At 44.5% G+C, this 17,872-nt stretch overlaps 1 protein-coding gene across 3 annotated transcripts in view; it reads left to right on the top strand.

Moving 5' to 3' along the window:
• The first annotated feature begins 379 nt into the window (after window positions 1–379).
• Window positions 380–17,872, top strand: part of wdfy3 (WD repeat and FYVE domain containing 3) — a 280,679-nt gene continuing 263,186 nt past the window's right edge. For all 3 annotated transcript variants that reach the window (XM_033024126.1, XM_033024134.1, XM_033024105.1), the window contains exons 1-2: window positions 380–458; window positions 557–602. The gene's annotated coding sequence lies outside the window, so the exon portion shown is untranslated. The remainder of the gene's footprint in view (window positions 459–556; window positions 603–17,872) is intronic.

Genomic DNA, 17,872 nt, shown 5'->3' with positions numbered 1-17,872 from the left:
GTGATATGGGTGGAAATCAAAGATACTAGAGGAGTTTGGTGGAAATTCCCAAAGGCCGGCAGATGGCGGTGGTGGCGCCGGCCGTTGGGAGCGGGAGCGGCGGCGGCGGCGATGTCGGTGTCGGCCTCTGGCTTGCAGTGTGCGGTCGCCGCCGGAGGAGGAGCTGTGGGCCGCTCCCGGGGACTGCGAGCCAGGGAGGGAGGGAAGGAGGGAGGGAGCGAGCGAGCGCCGGCGATGATGTTCCTCTTCCCTGGGACTCGGAGGCTCGTTTGGTTCAGCCTCGGGTGAAAAATGGCCACCAAGAAAAAGGGCAACGGCGGCGGAAGAAGCAGCAGCAGCAGCAACGCCAACAAAACTATTTCCACTGCTCTGGCATCCCCCGACGCCATCGTCCTGCAGCACTTCACAGGATAAATTTCAACACGGGAGGAGGGGGGAGAGGAAAATCAGCACCAACCAACCTTCATCTGAAGAAGGGTTTCGGCCCGAAACGTCGCCTATTTCCTTCGCTCCATAGATGCTGCTGCACCCGCTGAGTTCCTCCAGCAATTTTGTGAACCTTCATCTCTCCTTCGTCCGCTCGACACCTTTTTATTCCTTCGGTGAGTTTGTTTAAAATGTTTCCCTTCCCCTCTCCCTAAATATAAATAACTGGCGCATTATAAAATATATATATATATATATTTATTTATAAACAAACACACGGCGGGGCGCCGCCGGAGCGAGGTTATTTACGAGTTTATTTATATTTCATTCCCTTCTCCTGATGAATTTCTGCCTATATCCGGCGGGCCGGTTTCCGGTGGTGGGGTTTGGAAGGAGTCGGTCGGGAGGTCGGGAGGTTAACGGCCCCCGGCTGGGGGTGGAGGCGGCTCACGGCCCCGTCCAGCTAACGGCTCCCGGGGGAGACGGGCGCGTCCCCCGCGACCCCGGGCTGCGAAGCCAGGATGAGACCCTCCTCCCCCCTTCTTCACCTCTTCATCGTTGATCCTTATTTCTGGATTTCCCTCGGGTTTAGGCCGCTTTCATTTCGTCGTCACTTCACTAGATATAATTCGCTATTTTTTGTTGTTTTGCACAAGGCGAAAACGCACCCTTGTCGGATTTAACGATTCACCCTGCGACTGGGAATGTTGCCTTTTATATGGTAGTTGGGGGGCGAGGGTAGTGGGTGGGAGAGAATGGCAGGAACTTCATCGCCTATTGCTGATTTCACGGAATCTCAGCTTGCAATTGATCGATGGGCTTATTGCAACCCGAAGTAGGCTTCAAATCAATGCGATTAAAATTGACCAGTTTGCTTAAGGAGTTGCTGTTTCTAGTTGATTCGATATTCGTAACACTATTGTGGTTTTGAAGGGTAGCGTAAAGATTATCTACCCTTCTATAGGATATTTGTCGTTCATGAACGCCAAGTATGAAACTGCGGAGTAGCAATTGAAAAACAAATCAATTGCTGATGCTGGAAATCTGAAATAAAAATAGAAAAGAAGGAAGGGCATGCATCTGTGGAGATTCTACTTCTGTCATCGCAGATGTTGCCTGATCTCCTGAGTGTCTCCAGCATTTTCTGTTCTCTGAAATTGCAGATGTTGACCATTCTGGATTTGAGTCGATAGATAATAGGCTTACCTGTCATAAATTAGGTTTTGGTACATCTTGGTATCAATTATTTGATTTTCTTTGTCCTGTACGGTCAGATAGCTAGCTGAATTACATAAATTATAAAGCAAATGTTTTTTCTTCATTATTTGCTAAATGGTTAATAATATCTAAAGTATCTGCATCCTTACAGAACTGGGATTGATACAGCATTCTGGTATGGCAAAACATCACTTGATTTAATACCGCAGTGAAAGATTTGTGAATTAAATGGTAACTGAATAGCTTGTCAATTGTCAGTTCTGATGAAAGGTCATTGACCCAAAATGTTAACTATTTCTCTCTCCATAATATGCTACTGGACACGAGTACATATTCCTTTAGTTTAGATTTCCAGTGTATCAGTTGTAAATCTATGTTCCAATTTTACATTTCCCGGCTGTAGCCATTGTTATACTTCTCTAAATCGCTCTTAATATTTCCTCATGAAGGGCAAGAGACCAAGATAGTAAAGGAAAAGAAGGAAAGGGAATCAATCTATACCTAAAATTGGAAGATTGTGGCATGTCAACAAAATGGAAATCCTTAGATTCATTTGCGAGGCTCAAAATTTAATGTTGATGAACAAATTTAATTGAATCTCTGATATTATGAACCTTGTGATGTACGAAAAAGATCATGAAATTCTCGTAATAATTGTTCACGTGCTTTTTGGCTAAAATTCTTCCAGTTCCCTAAGTGGACATTGACGTTGTTTCACAGGATAAATTGCTTCAATGAAACAACTTATTTTCTTTGAAATCAAGTTGGCCTGGGAAGAAGTTGAATGATTTATTGCATTTTCTGAGCCATTTGGAAACTCCCAATAGCAGCCAAAAATGCTGCTATCAGAAGTTATGAATGTTAAATATCTTTTGTGTCTTGTTGTGTAGAAAAACAATTCACAATCACTTCTGAGTTTTAAAAAAAATGTTTTGGGTTAGTATTGAGCAAAATGAAAGGAAATAGTGTAACAAAAGGAACGTTGACAAATACCCATTGTAAATTGGAGAACTTAAGCGTCAGAGATGTTGTAAATGAATCTCTTGAAACATTTCAGTTTAAATATTGTATTGTTCCTTTGTCATTGTGTAGAAGACAGCAATTATATCAGTTGGTTTATTGTTATATAAAACTTGGGATCATCTCGGATTTTATCCCTTCAACTTGTGTCAGCCAGTGCTGAGTGCAATATTATTAGTTAGGCTCTTGTTTGGGGCAGCATTGATCGTGTTGGCGTGGCTCTTAAGAATCTTAATTTGAGTTTGAATTGTCATGGGAGAAGTAAATGGTAGGTCGAGGACCAATCCAGTAATTGCAGATGCTTTAACGTGAGAATATTGTAATTTGATTCTACATAACTGAAGCCACAAAATAAATTAGCTTTGCTGTGCAACTTGTTATTGCAAATTTCTATGGGAGATTGCTGCAGATGACTCCAGTTGATCCTTTGTGTGATGTTGGAAGACTTAATGTTTCACAACCAGGCAGTTGACATGTTATTAAAGAGATGAATGTCAGGATAGAGTCTAAAATGATGGAAAGTTTCCGTGTGGGAAAATTTCATACTTATTTCTTCTCACATGGAAAATAAAATGTTATCTTAAATTTCTTTTGACATTGGCAATGATTATTTGCAATAGAAGATGAAACGTATTCAGGTATAGATATCTGACCACAATGTCCTCTTTATTGAATACAGATGATAAGTATTCATTTAAGGTCTCTTCACGTCCTCTGGTTCCATACACAAATTGCCCCTTTGGTCCCAGTTTGATCCTAGTCTTCCCCATTAGGCTTTTCCCTGGATACACATTGAGATGTTCCTTAATCTTGTCTGCCAGTGATATAATATGCCATATATTTGTCCTTCTAAATCCTGTGTGCTTGTTGTGCCTCTCATATTTTCAATTCTCCCTCCCTCACTATCTTTTCCATCCAGGAATTTTTGGTGTGGCTGTACCTTGCACTCACAAGTGACACTCACTATTTTGCTTTTAAATTACTTCCACTTGTTGTATGTAGACTTACTTGCAAATAGCTCTCCTACTCTACCGTTGCCAGGTCCTGATTTATGGTATTGAAATTGGCCTTCTCCCAATTCAGGTCGTTAGTTTCCAGTCCATTCTTATCCATTTCAATAATTAGCTTTAGTTATGGTCACCGTGTCCATCAGCATCGATTATGCTGAAGTGGAAATATTTGAGAGCTTCAGACTCCTTGGCATAAATATTAACAATGATCTGTCGTGGAACCTACTACATCGAAGCAACAGCTATGAAGGCATACCAACACCTCTACATCCTTTGCAGGACTCGAAATTAACGGTTGCCCGGGTGCCACTGACCACTCAAAGCGCCGCCGGGCAACCTAAACACCGAGTCATTTTGCCCGGCTTGGCAACCAGATACTGGTTTGTACCGAAGACAGACACAAAAAACTGGAGTAACTCAGGCAGGCAGCATCTCTGGAGAAAAGGAACGCAACGTTTTGTGTCAGCGGTGACGGCTGTATTGCATTGGAAAGATACTAGGTGCGGGGTGAGGAAGGGTCGGAGCGAATGACGGGCCCCGAACAGCGGCTCCATCTCCTCCTCCCGCCCGCCCTGATAGCGGCCGCTGCTTGCAAATCCGCTAATGCGCTTTTAATACAAACCCTCCCGCACGCCGAGGCAGGGAGGGGGAGGCCTCGGCGTGCGGGAGGGTTTGTATTGAAAGCGGCGTTAGCGCATTTGCAAGCAGCGGTCCTTATCAGGGCGGGCGGGGTGCGGGAGGAGGAGGTGATGGAGCAGCTATCGCGGCCGCTGCTGCCGCTGTTCGGGGTCCGTCATTTGCTCCGACTCTTCTGAAGCAGCTGCACCAAAGATACTATAGCTATAGGATCTTTGAGCTGCACCGCTCGGCCACGCTCCTTGCTGTTGGCTGGCGGAGGAGGGAGGCGGTGGCGAGGAGTTCCCAACGGCCAAGGCAGCGGGGCGATGTCCGAGGGGCGTTGACCCTCCTTCCTCCATAACTCGCCCCCCTTCTCTCTCTCTTGTACGACCCCCCCACCCCCCTTATACTGGGACCCCTCCTCTCCAACCTGCACTGATCCCCATTCCCGCCTCTATTCAGTCCTCACTGACATCCCCTGTGCTCCCTTCCCCATCTCCCTCCCCCCCCACCCCCCAATCTATTCATCCTGCGCTGATCACCCTATCCACCTCGCATTGATTCTCCTGCCGCCACCACCCCCCCCCCCCCCATCCTACACTGGTCCCCCAATTCATCCTGTACTTACCCCTTTCACATCCATCCTGCACTTCTCCTCCATCCATCCTGTACTGATCCCCCATCTACTAATCCACACATTCATCCCGTACTGACCTTCCGATCCACACTGTACTGACCCCCCCCCCCCCAATTCATCCTGCGCTGATCTGCCCCCCCATCCATCCTGTACTGATCCTCCCATTCAAGAAGAATGGGGGGAACAGTCTGAAGAAGGGTCTCGACCCGAAACATTGCCCATTTCCTTCGCTCCATAGATGCTGCCTTACCCGCTGAGTTTCTCCAGCACTTTTGTCTACCCCCATCCATCCCGTACTGAACCCCCCCATTCAACACCACTGACACCCCCTGTGCTCTCCCCTCACAATTTTACCTACTCCAACCAACACGTACTAAGTCACCTGCCTCAATCCATCCATTCTGCACCGACTGCCTTCTAACCCCCCCCCCCCCCCCCCCCCCCCCCCCGCCATCTATCCACCCCGCACTGATTCACACACACCCCCCTCCCTGACCCCATTGTCCTGGAAATGTCTTCAGAGAGAACATTGACTATGTTTGATAATGGAATGCAATCAAATGTGTTTTAATTCCCATTATTTGTTTTAATCCATAAAGATGGATTAATTAAATTGTGAACACGTGAAACATTAAAACCGCAGTGTTCGATTGTCACTGCTGCCGTTGACACGTTATTACAGAATTCATTTTAACGGCAAATCAATGCTCTTAATATGGAGTATCAGTACTATAGTTATTTAATGAGCAACATTCACAACTATATGTACGCATATATGTTACCATGGTCCAGGATTTATTGACACAGGTTGATCATACGCTGAATAATCTAACCACATTTTTGTTTGGAAGTGGAAAGAACTAATAGAAATCGCATTAATTGCAATGTGTAAAAAGAGTTGAGATACTGTCTTATAATTTTGCTGCATGTTATTGTGGGATATATCATGTCCTGATTGGTGAATATGTTTAGTTTGTGACTTTATTTGAAGCAGAAATAATATGTGAATTGAGTATAATTCCGACTGGTAACTACGCACTTCGAGCACATTATCGCACGCGTCATGCAAGCCATCTTAAATGACCACCTAAACTGTCATTTGGCAACCTAAAAAGCTGCCAAGGTTGCCCGGTTGGCAACAGGGAAAAAAAGTTAAGCGAGAGCCCTGCTTTGGAGACTGATGAAATTTGACATGTCTCCAATGACTCAACACACCTCTATAGATGCACTTTAGAAAGCATACTGTCGTGTTGCATCACAGCCGATTTTGGGAACAGCATTGCCCAAGAAATAAACAGTGGAAGAAATTGTAGAGAGTTTTAGATGAAATCACACAGACCAGACTCTCCACGTTTGACTCCATGTATACCACGCTGCCTCAGGAAAGCAGGAAACACAATCAAAGACAATCATTCTTTTTATTCCCCACTCCCGTCAGGCAGAAGATACAGAAGCTTGTAAGTATGCACCACCATACTGAGGAACAGCTTCTTTCCCTCTGTTACCAGGCTTCTGAACAGTCCTTCCATAAACTAAGGTACAGTCAGATCCTCCTCTTTCTTATTTTCAGACTTTCTCTGAAAATGTAATGCTACATTGCTGAGAAGTATATTCGATACTTTCCATCTTTCCCTTTGGTCAATAAACAAAAGATGAGTGAGTTGGCCATTCGGCCCTTCGAGCTAGCACTGCCATTCATTGTGATCATGGCTGATCATCCACAATCAGTACCCCGTTCCTGCCTTCTCCCCATATCCCTTCACTCTATCTTTAAGAGATCTATCTAACTCTCTCTTAAAAGCCTCCAGAGAACTGGCCTCCACTGCCTTCTGAGGCAGAGAATTCCACAGATTCATAACTGTGTGGAAAAAGCCTTTCCTTATCTCTGTTCTAAATGGCTGAAGAAGGGTCCCCTTATTCTTAATCTGTGGCCCCTGGTTCTGGACACTCCCAACATCGAGAACATGTTTCATGGTCTACCCAATGTTTTTGAGTTTGGTTTGACTGTGTTCACGTATAGTATTTATCTAATTTGATTGGCTATAAAAAACAAAGCTTTTCACCATATCTCAATACAGGTCACAATAATAAACCTAAACCACAGATTCGAGCCACTTGTCCAGCTACATTCACTAGCATTACATCCACTGCCCATTCTCTACTAGGGCTACCTGTACACTAGCTCAAAAATCACCCAAACCAAGTTAGCAGCAGACAAAAGCCCTCCAGCTCATTGAGTCCTATACCACAGCTGTCTCATTTATACTAGCCCCATTTTATTCTCCCCATTCTCTGCTCATCTGGCTGTCTAAACTGAAGCTTTGCATTAAAAGAGATGTATATTAACCTCTCATTCCTCCCACTTACCTTTACCTATATATTTCATATCCTTTTGTTTACTGAACTGCTTTGGTTTTCCCCCTTGTAATGCACCCCCTTTCCTCATCCCTGTCACCAACCTTGTATTTCCTTTAACCACAAATTCATCTGGCCTCTCCTGCAATTTCTTCATGGCACGTGGCTCCTCAAGTAATCCAGAGATTACAAACTATAAATACCTGCCCTTTAATTAGTTACCAAGATGCCTAAATTCATGTTGCAGGCCTTTTTTCCACTTTTATCAGTGTGTAGAATTTGTGAAGATTATGATATATTTCTTGGAAATTTCGCTTAGCGTTCTAATAAATTGAAAGAACTTTATTCCTTACAACGTCAACCACAAACATCAGATCACTGTCTCTTTCTGTCTAAAGCAGTACCAGTAAAGCAGCGCATTGACTGATTTGAGTATACAAATTAGTTGGAGTAGGCCACTTGGCTCCACTATTTAATAAGCATTGTAACCTTAGAAACATAGAAACATAGAAATTAGGTGCAGGAGTAGGTCATTCGGCCCTTCGAGCCTGCACCGCCATTCAATATGATCATGGCTGATCATCCAACTCAGTATCCCGTACCTGCCTTCTCTCCATACCCTCTGATCCCCTTAACCACAAGGGCCACATCTAACTCCCTCTTAAATATAGCCAATGAACTGGCCTCGATTACCCTCTGTGGCAGAGAGTTCCAGAGATTCACCACTCTCTGTGTGAAAAAAGTTCTTCTCATCTCGGTTTTAAAGGATTTCCCCCTTATCCTTAAGCTGTGACCCCTTGTCCTGGACTTCCCCAACATCGGGAGCAATCTTCCTGCATCTAGCCTGTCCAACCCCTTAAGAATTTTATAAGTTTCTATAAGATCCCCTCTCAATCTCCTAAATTCTAGAGAGTATAAACCAAGTCTATCCAGTCTTTCTTCATAAGACAATCCTGACATCCCAGGAATCAGTCTGGTGAACCTTCTCTGCACTCCCTCTATGGCAATAATGTCCTTCCTCAGATTTGGAGACCAAGACTGTACGCAATACTCCAGGTGTGGTCTCACCAAGACCCTGTACAACTGCAGTAGAACCTCCCTGCTCCTATACTCAAATCCTTTTGCTATGAAAGCTAACATACCATTCGCTTTCTTCACTGCCTGCTGCACCTGCATGCCTACTTTCAATGACTGGTGTACCATGACACCCAGGTCTCGCTGCATCTCCCCTTTTCCTAGTCGGCCACCATTTAGATAATAGTCTGCTTTCCTGTTTTTGCCACCAAAATGGATAACCTCACATTTATCCACATTACACTGCATCTGCCAAACATTTGCCCACTCACCCAGCCTATCCAAGTCACCTTGCAGTCTCCTAGCATCCTCCTCACAGCTAACACTGCCCCCCAGCTTAGTGTCATCCGCAAACTTGGAGATATTGCCTTCAATTCCCTCATCCAGATCATTAATATATATTGTAAATAGCTGGGGTCCCAGCACTGAGCCTTGCGGTACCCCACTAGTCACTGCCTGCCATTGTGAAAAGGACCCGTTTACTCCTACTCTTTGCTTCCTGTTTGCCAGCCAGTTCTCTATCCACATCAATACTGAACCCCCAATGCCGTGTGCTTTAAGTTTGTATACTAATCTCTTATGTGGGACCTTGTCGAAAGCCTTCTGGAAGTCCAGATACACCACATCCACTGGTTCTCCCCTATCCACGCTACTAGTTACATCCTCGAAAAATTCTATAAGATTCGTCAGACATGATTTACCTTTTGTAAATCCATGCTGACTTTGTCCAATGATTTCACCACTTTCCAAATGTGCTGCTATCCCATCTTTAATAACTGACTCTAGCAGTTTCCCCACTACCGATGTTAGACTAACTGGTCTGTAACTCCTCTCCTCTCTCCCTCCCTTCTTAAAAAGTGGGGTTACGTTTGCTACCCGCCAATCCTCAGGAACTACTCCAGAATCTAAAGAGTTTTGAAAGATTATTACTAATGCATCCACTATTTCTGGAGCTACTTCCTTAAGTACTCTGGGATGCAGCCTATCTGGCCCTGGGGATTTATCGGCCTTTAATCCATTCAATTTACCCAACACCACTTCCCGGCTAACCTGGATTTCACTCAATTCCTCCAACTCCTTTGACCCGCGGTCCCCTGCTATTTCCGGCAGATTATTTATGTCTTCCTTAGTGAAGACGGAACCAAAGTAGTTATTCAATTGGTCCGCCATATCCTTGTTCCACATGATCAACTCACCTGTTTCTGACTGCAAGGGACCTACATTTGTTTTAACTAATCTCTTTCTTTTCACATATCTATAAAAACCTTTGCAGTCAGTTTTTATGTTCCCTGCCAGTTTTCTTTCATAATCTATTTTTCCTTTCCTAATTAAGCCCTTTGTCCTCCTCTGCTGGTCTCTGAATTTCTCCCAGTCCTCCGGTAGGCTGCTTTTTCTGGCTAATTTGTACGCATCATCCTTCGCTTTGATACTATCCCTGATTTCCCTTGTTATCCACGGATGCACTACCTTCCCTGATTTATTCTTTTGCCAAACTGGGATGAACAATTTTTGTAGTTCATCCATGCAGTCTTTAAATGTCTTCCATTGCATATCCACCGTCAACCCTTTTAGAATTAATTGCCAGTCAATCTTGGCCAATTCACGTCTCATACCCTCAAAGTTACCTTTCTTTAAGTTCAGAACCATTGTTTCTGAATGAACAATGTCACTCTCCATCCTAATGAAGAACTCAACCATATTATGGTCACTCTTGCCCAAGGGGGCACGTACAACAAGACTGCTAACTAACCCTTCCTCATTACTCAATACCCAGTCTAAAATAGCCTGCTCTCTCGTTGGTTCCTCTACATGTTGATTTAGATAACTATCCCGCATACATTCCAAGAAATCCTCTTCCTCAGCACCCCTGCCAATTTGATTCACCCAATCTATACGTAGATTGAAGTCACCCATTATAACGGTTTTGCCTTTGTCGCACGCATTTCTAATTTCCTGTTTGATACCATCTCCAACTTCACTGCTACTGTTAGGTGGCCTGTACACAACACCCACCAGCGTTTTCTGCCCCTTAGTGTTTCGCAGCTCTACCCATACCGATTCCACATCCTCCAAACTAATGTCCTTCCTTTCCACATCTCTTCCACCTCAGTAACTATTCGCCCCCTAAGCTATCAAATATCTGGCCAGTTCTGCTTCATGTTGGAGATGAGATTCATGCCTTCAGAAAAATAAATTCAACAGATGACTGCTAATTTTTAGCAACACCCCTCTTGTTTCAAGATTTTTGCATAAGAGGAAACAACATTTCCACATCCACCATCGTGAGACTCGTTTCATTCAATAGCAGAACCTTTAGAATAACTTTAGTAATTTTGGTTATAGGTTTTTGTAGGAAAATTTGTAGAATTAGCTGAGCTACCTCAAGCTCTACTTATCTGTGAATCTCTGATTTACTTTGCTTTACCACCAGTGCTGGGGTCTCAGATCAATAGGTATACCTTTTGGTCAGTCAGTTAATTTATTTTTATACTCTGACAAATCTTTTGAGATATTTCAAGGGAATAATCAGCAGAATGATAAAGATAAAGTAGTTTACATGGTGCTTTCAGGGGGCTTTTGATAAGGTGCCATACACTAAATTATTAAATAAATTTAGAGTGCATGGAATTTGGACTAATTATGGTGCCATGGACAGAAGACTGGTTAATGGACAGAACATGGAGGGAGATTAATTGATACCTTTTTTTGGTTGTGACCAGTGGGTACTGCAGGATATATGTAGGCACTCAGCTGTTCGCAATCTGTAGTAATGATTTAGATGAGATTCAAAATAAAATATTCAAGTTTGCTGCTGATAAAGAGCTAGGTGACAGTGTGAGCTGTGAGGAGGATGCTGAAACGCTTCAGATTATATGAATGATAAGAATGGCAGATCAATTATAAAGTGGAAAATGTAATTCAATTTGGAATTGAAAAAAAGAAATGTATATCCAAATGGTGAGAGATTGAAAAGTATTGGTGTTCAAAGGCACCAAGGTACTTAGACATAAATCATAAGTTAACGTACTGGCAAGAAAGCAATATGGAAGGCAAACAATATATTGGTAAAGGACAAAACAAAGTCAGCAATGATCAAGGAAAGGTAGAGCTCACAATGGTCCATTTGTGGTTGCAGAGAAGGTGATGACGTGTAACTAACGAGTGAAGCAGTGAAACTAAGTAGGACGACAGTGAAACTAGTAGGACAACTAGGGTGGGAGAGGGACTTAGAGAGAGGAAATACAAGGGTTACCTGAAGTTAGAGAAATCAATATTCATTCCACTGGGTTGTAAGCTTCCCAAGCGAAATATGAGGTGCTGTTTCTCCAATTTGTGTTTGACCTCACTGAGCAAAGGTGTTCAGCAAAAGGATAGCCCAGTCTGTGCTTGGTCTTACTATTATACAGGAGTCCACATTTAGAACAGTGGATACAGAAGATAAATTTGGAGGAGATGCACGTGAAGCTCTGCCTCGCCTGAAAGGACTGTTAAGGTCCTTGGTCAAAGTCGAGGGCAGAAGTATAGGGAATCTCCTGTGGTTGCGGGGGAAAGTACCTGGGGACAGCGTGGTTTGGAAAGAGGAAAGGCGTGGAAATGGAAAGGTGTGACTTGTGGTAGGATCCCATTGGAAGTGGCGAAATGTCAAAGGATTATGTGCTGTATGCGACGACTGATGGGGTGAAAGGTGAGGACCAGTTGTGACTGGGGGAGGGGGAGCAAGAGTGGCGCTGTGGGAAAACGAACTGCTGGAATAACTCGCGGACCTTCTCGAAAATCGACGGTCTAAGCAATTTACCCGTTGCCAAACACAAACACTACAGATTGAAAAAAAGTTTTCCCCGACCCTCTCCCCACCCACCACATAAAACAAACCAGAGAACATTAACATATACTTTTAAAACACACTAAAAACTAACGTCAAATATAAAAACTCTCTACCCCCCCTCCTCTCAGCCCCCCCTCCTCTCTGCCCCTCCCTCCTCTCTGCCCCCCCTCCTCTCTGCCCCCCCTCCTCTCTGCCCCCCCTCCTCTCTGCCCCCCCTCCTCTCTGCCCCCCCTACTCTCTGCCCCCCTACTCTCTGCCCCCCCCTCCTCTCTGCCCCCCCTCCTCTCTGCCCCTCCCTCCTCTCTGCCCCCCCTCCTCTCTGCCCCCCATCCTCTCTGCCCCCCCTCCTCTCTTCCCCCCCTCCTCTCTTCCCCCCCTCCTCTCTGCCCCCCCTCCTCTCTGCCCCCCCTCCTCTCTGCCCCCCCTCCTCTCTGCCCCCCCTCCTCTCTGCCCCCCCTCCTCTCTGCCCCCCCTCCTCTCTCCCCCCCCTCCTCTCTGCCCCCCCTCCTCTCTGCCCCCCCTCCTCTCTGCCCCCCCTCCTCTCTGCCCCCCCCTCCTCTCTGCCCCCCCCTCCTCTCTGCCCCCCCTCTATGCCCACCCCTCCTCTCTGCCCCCCCCCTTCCTCTCTGCCCCCCCTCCTCTCTGCCCCCCCTCCTCTCTGCCCCCCCTCCTCTCTGCCCACCCTCCTATCTGCCCACCCTCCTATCTGCCCCCCTCCTCCCTGCCCCCCCCTCATCTCTGCCCCCCCCCTCATCTCTGCCCCCCCTCATCTCTGCCCCCCCTCATCTCTGCCCCCCCCCTCATCTCTGCCCCCCCCTCATCTCTGCCCCCCCCCCTCATCCCTGCCCCCCCCCTCATCTCTGCCCCCCCTTCTCTCTGCCCCCCCTCCTCTCTGCCCCCCCCTCCTCTCTGCCCCCCCCTCCTCTCTGCCCCCCCCTCCTCTCTGCCCCCCCCCCTCCTCTCTGCCCCCCCTCTCCTCTCTGCCCCCCCCTCCTCTCTGCCCCCCCCTCCTCTCTGCCCCCCCTCCTCTCTGCCCCCCTCCTCTCTGCCCCCCCCCCTCCTCTCTGCCACCCCCCTCCCCTCTGCACCCCCCTACCCCCCTCCACCGTCCCTCTCCCCTCTCCTTACTCCTCCCTTCCACTCCCTTCCTTCCTCTCCCCAATCCCCCCAAACGCAATATTGAGGGAACGGGTTGTGTTGGAGAAATGGGTGAGTGGTGGAATATTGCCTTGGGGAACAGGTTGCGTTGGGGGACCAGGTCTCCCGTGTGACAGGAACCCAACAGGTCCCCCTTGGTGTAGTAAGATTATAAAGGGTTTGGACACGCGAGAGGCAGGAAACATGTTCCCGATGTTGTGGGATTCCAGAACCAGTGGCCACAGTTTAAGAATAAGGGGTAAGCCATTTAGAACGGAGATGAGGAAACACTTTTTCACACAGAGAGTTGTGAGTCTGTGGAATTCTCTGCCTCAGAGGGCGGTGGAGGCCGGTTCTCTGGATACTTTCAAGAGAGAGCTAGAGGCCTCTTAAAGACAGTAGAGTCGGGATATGGGGAGAAGGCAGGAACGGGGTACTGATTGGGGATGATCAGCCATGATCACATTGAATGGCGGTGCTGGCTCAAAGGGCCGAATGGCCTACTCCTGCACCTATTGTCTATTGTCTTTACCATCTCCATCATTCCATAATAATTAGTGTGGCTTGGTGTCAGCTTTGTTTGTTAACATTCTCATGAAGCATCTTGGGATGTTGTTCCCGTGTTATTCAGGTGTTACACCAAGTGGAAATTATTGATGCTCTGTGAAGCAGTGAAACATTGGTGGATAAAAGGCATTATAAGAATGCAACATCTGTCATAACGAAAACACTTACATTTATATTAGTTTTATGTAGAATGTCTCAACAACATTTGACTCCAACCATATAAGGAGATATAAAAATAGGTGGTTTATAGCTTGGTAAATAGGTCAGGTTTATATCACAATAGACAGTGCTGGATGTTCCTTATAAACTTCAAACCGTTTGTTCTGTAATTGTTTTATTTTTAAATGATATGACATGCAAACTTTTTAAAAATAGTTTTGCTCAACAGACTGGTATAAATACAGCAGAATCTGATGAATATGGTGCACTCTGTTTCTGGCCTATAAAAGAGGGTAATTGACCATAAACCATTTTGTTTGTTCAGAGATTTGTTGGGATCTGGGATGCTTCATCTAGAAAGTGTTAGAAAGTTGATTTCACAAAATGTTAAACCTGCAGATAAGAAACATGAGAATGTAATACATTTTCTAATGAAAATTTTACTTGTAGCATAAGTTTGAGTATGATGTCCAAATGATTTTATTGCTCAGACTCCAAAAATACAGTACCATCCTTTATGTTTGGCTTCCAACTATCCTTTCTTCTTTCTCCTCCGATAGATGTTTGATCCCTCAAGGGGAAGGGTGAGGTCATGCACCTTGGAGAGAGATTGCAAGTAGAGAAGGATTTCGGTGCCCTGGTGCACGGATCACGGATCACGAGTGGGAGGGCCTTGAAAGAGGGGACATAGCAGCAAGTTGGCAGTCAGTTCCACCAAATAATTAAGAAGGCAAATAACATTTGGGGTTTTATTGTAAAGGAATTGGAATTTAAAAATAGGAAAATGTTACAATTGAACGATGTTACAATGTTGGTGGGGCCTTGCCTGGAAATCTGAACAGTTTTGGTCTTATCTGAAGAAAAAGGTAGTATTATTGAGGTGGTATGAAGGAGATTCATCAGGTTAATTCTTGGCATGAAAATATTGTCCTACCAAGAGAGACTAAATCATTTGGGCTTCTATTGTTCCCAGTATCGAACAATGAGAAGTGACCATATAAAAAGATCCTTGGCAGGGTAGATGTTGAGATGTTTTCACGAGTGGGAGAGTTTTGAATAAGAGGACATACTATAAGAAATTGGTAATTGCTTTTCACAGAGTCTGGTGAATCTCTGAAATTCTCTTCCCTGGTGAGTGGTGGGAGCTAGCTCATTAGAAGCATTTATAATGGATAGGGTGAATGCATAGTCTTTTTCCTAAGGTTGGGGAATCTAGAACTTGAGGGCATAGGTTTAAGATGAGAGAAGAAAGATTTAACAGTAAGCAAAAAGTAGCTTTTTCTCACAGAGGATGGAACGAGCTGCCCAAGGAAGTTATTGGGGTAAAAAGTGCTGGAGTAACTTAGCCGGTTGGGCAACATCTCTGGAGAACATGAATGAGTAACATTACTGGTCTGGGTAGAAACTAATTGAGGCAGGTACAATAATCTTAAAAAGACATTTGGACAGGTACATGGATATGAAAGGTTTAGAGGGATATGGGCCAAAAGCAGGGCAAATAGAGCTAGCTCTGAGACATCCTGGTCAGTTTGGATGAGTCGGCCTCTAAGACCTGTTTTGTGCTATTTGACCCTATGGAAGTGAATAAATATTTGAGAGCAGAGGGATGGAGATATGGCCCAGAAGAGGAGTTGAGGCCAGCATAGAACAGCCATGAACATGTCAAATGGCAAGACTGGGCTTCAGGTACCTGATGGCCTGCTCCAGCTCCTATAATATTGTGTTATTGTTTTAAAAAAATCCTTATTTAGCCCTCTCATTAAAGGCAGTACCCAGGCTAAAACTGGTTTCGATTCCAGAGAACTGCTTGTAATTCGAACTGTTCGGAACTCAGAAATGATCAGAATCAAAGTGTGGGAAAGGATCAAAGAAACTGCTGTGACAGGAGGATAAGCAGGCACGGAAGAACAGCCGCCAGCCGGCTACAATGATCCAGTGAGAGAGTCTGCTCAGTGATCCCAGCACTGTTTGGTTCGACCCAGTCCCATTGTTGCGGCTCTGGGTGGGCGAGAGGAACCTAGAAACATGCCATTTCTACTTTCCCCCAACCATCCCCCCCCCCTACCCCCCCATTTACTTTTACTGCTTGATTGCAATTTTCTTGCACATTCTAACTTGAATTCTCAGGATGTGAATAGCTGCAAATGGGAGACTTGATTCAAATATGATCATGTTTAAATGTTTTGGTTAGAAATTGTAACAAAGCAGATTCTAAGACAGGGTTACAAACAAAAAGTAGGGATGTACAGCTGAGCACGTCAGCATTCAAGGACCAGCATTGGCTTGACAATTGTCCTTTGTGTTAAGTTTCTGCAGATCTATGTCAGTATCAATATTATATTTGCTTAAAGTTTTCATATTTTGCTGATGTTTCAAAGCGTGCAAAATTGAACATGAGGAAAATACAAAGATAGACATAAAGCAAGCAGCCAGGAAAGCGACAGGTGGAGTATAATATAGAAAATCATGAACTTTGTAGGAATAATAGAAAAGTAGTTTTAAACTATTTTTAAGGGTCATTATTAATATACGGAAGTATTCATGTGTTCATTCATGAGAGGCAGAATAAAATGTTGTAGGTACAGGGCCAATAAAGAAAGCATATGGTATATTGAAATTATTTGTGAGATGAATGTGAGTTGAGCTGTCTAATTGGGCTATCGCAATCCTGGCAATGGGCCTGCGAATAAAGTTATTGGCAAGATAGCAACACATTTCTGGCCCCATGCGTAGAGCTTATGCTGAACATTGTGTTGAGAATCAGATGAGTAGTAAGCTGCGATATACAACAGCTTTCCGGCCCTTCAAATAAGGTTGACCGCAAACTGGTGCTGAGGCTCTTGGAAGTTCTCATGCGGGTAAAATTGGTAACTCTCGCTCATTCAGCTTTATGGGTCCAAGTAGGGATAGGTGTCATTGGTGACGATACTAATTTTGTGATTATATACTTTATAAAAATGCTAAATTTTAAGGGACAACATGACCGTGGCAAAGGGATCAGCGTTGGTCTTATTGGAGGAGATTCGAGAGGCTGTATTTCTTCAGCATTTACTTGTACTTTGTCTCTAAATTGTTTGTTTCATGTCTAAAAATATGATGAATATGATGTAAGTTAAATGTAGGATACATGAAGAAATGGAACATATACTTTCTAAATTAAGATAAGTGGAGGTCCTAGCTTATTGAAATGCCTTAACATTTTAGTCCATCCAAGACTGGACGAGCTCCAAACTATGACCCAATGATGTGAAAATTCTTTAGACTTGTAATAGTTGTTGATTAGGTCAGAAATTGCTTGAATTATGATACAGCACTGATCCATGGTCTTGCTAATCTGTTAAAATGCCACTACGTAGCTTAAAATAAATATAATTGTCCAGATATTCGTAGATGATTGCTCAAATGAGCAATATCATACCAGGATTCTACAAGTATGGTTACAAGTCAACTACTTGGATCTTGATCTTCTGCTGTCCAGCAGTATACCCATGATCGTAACAATGGCATATCTGCTGGGCGTTCCACGTTTCCTGATTAAAATTGTTTGAAGATTTTGCACACCCATTTATTTCTGAAACCATAGCAACTCTTCCAGCAATTTCCAGCAAATTGTATCCTGCAATTCTTTTGTAAGCTTAAATCTGTTGGAATTAATGTTCACCACAAAGACTTGTATTGAAGCCATTTCTAAATGATCCAACTGCATCTGTGCTTGCTGTTGATTAAAAATAAATTTTGATTTTAATGTACCTATGTTTAAATGCAGAAATCTGAAATTTTCTTCCCTTTACTTTGAATTCCACAAGCTGTATTTTTATTGTGTTA

This window comes from Amblyraja radiata, chromosome 1 (genome assembly GCF_010909765.2).
Source record: "Amblyraja radiata isolate CabotCenter1 chromosome 1, sAmbRad1.1.pri, whole genome shotgun sequence".
NCBI classification, from domain to species: domain Eukaryota; kingdom Metazoa; phylum Chordata; class Chondrichthyes; order Rajiformes; family Rajidae; genus Amblyraja; species Amblyraja radiata.
This window is presented reverse-complemented; position numbering and strand designations above follow the sequence as displayed.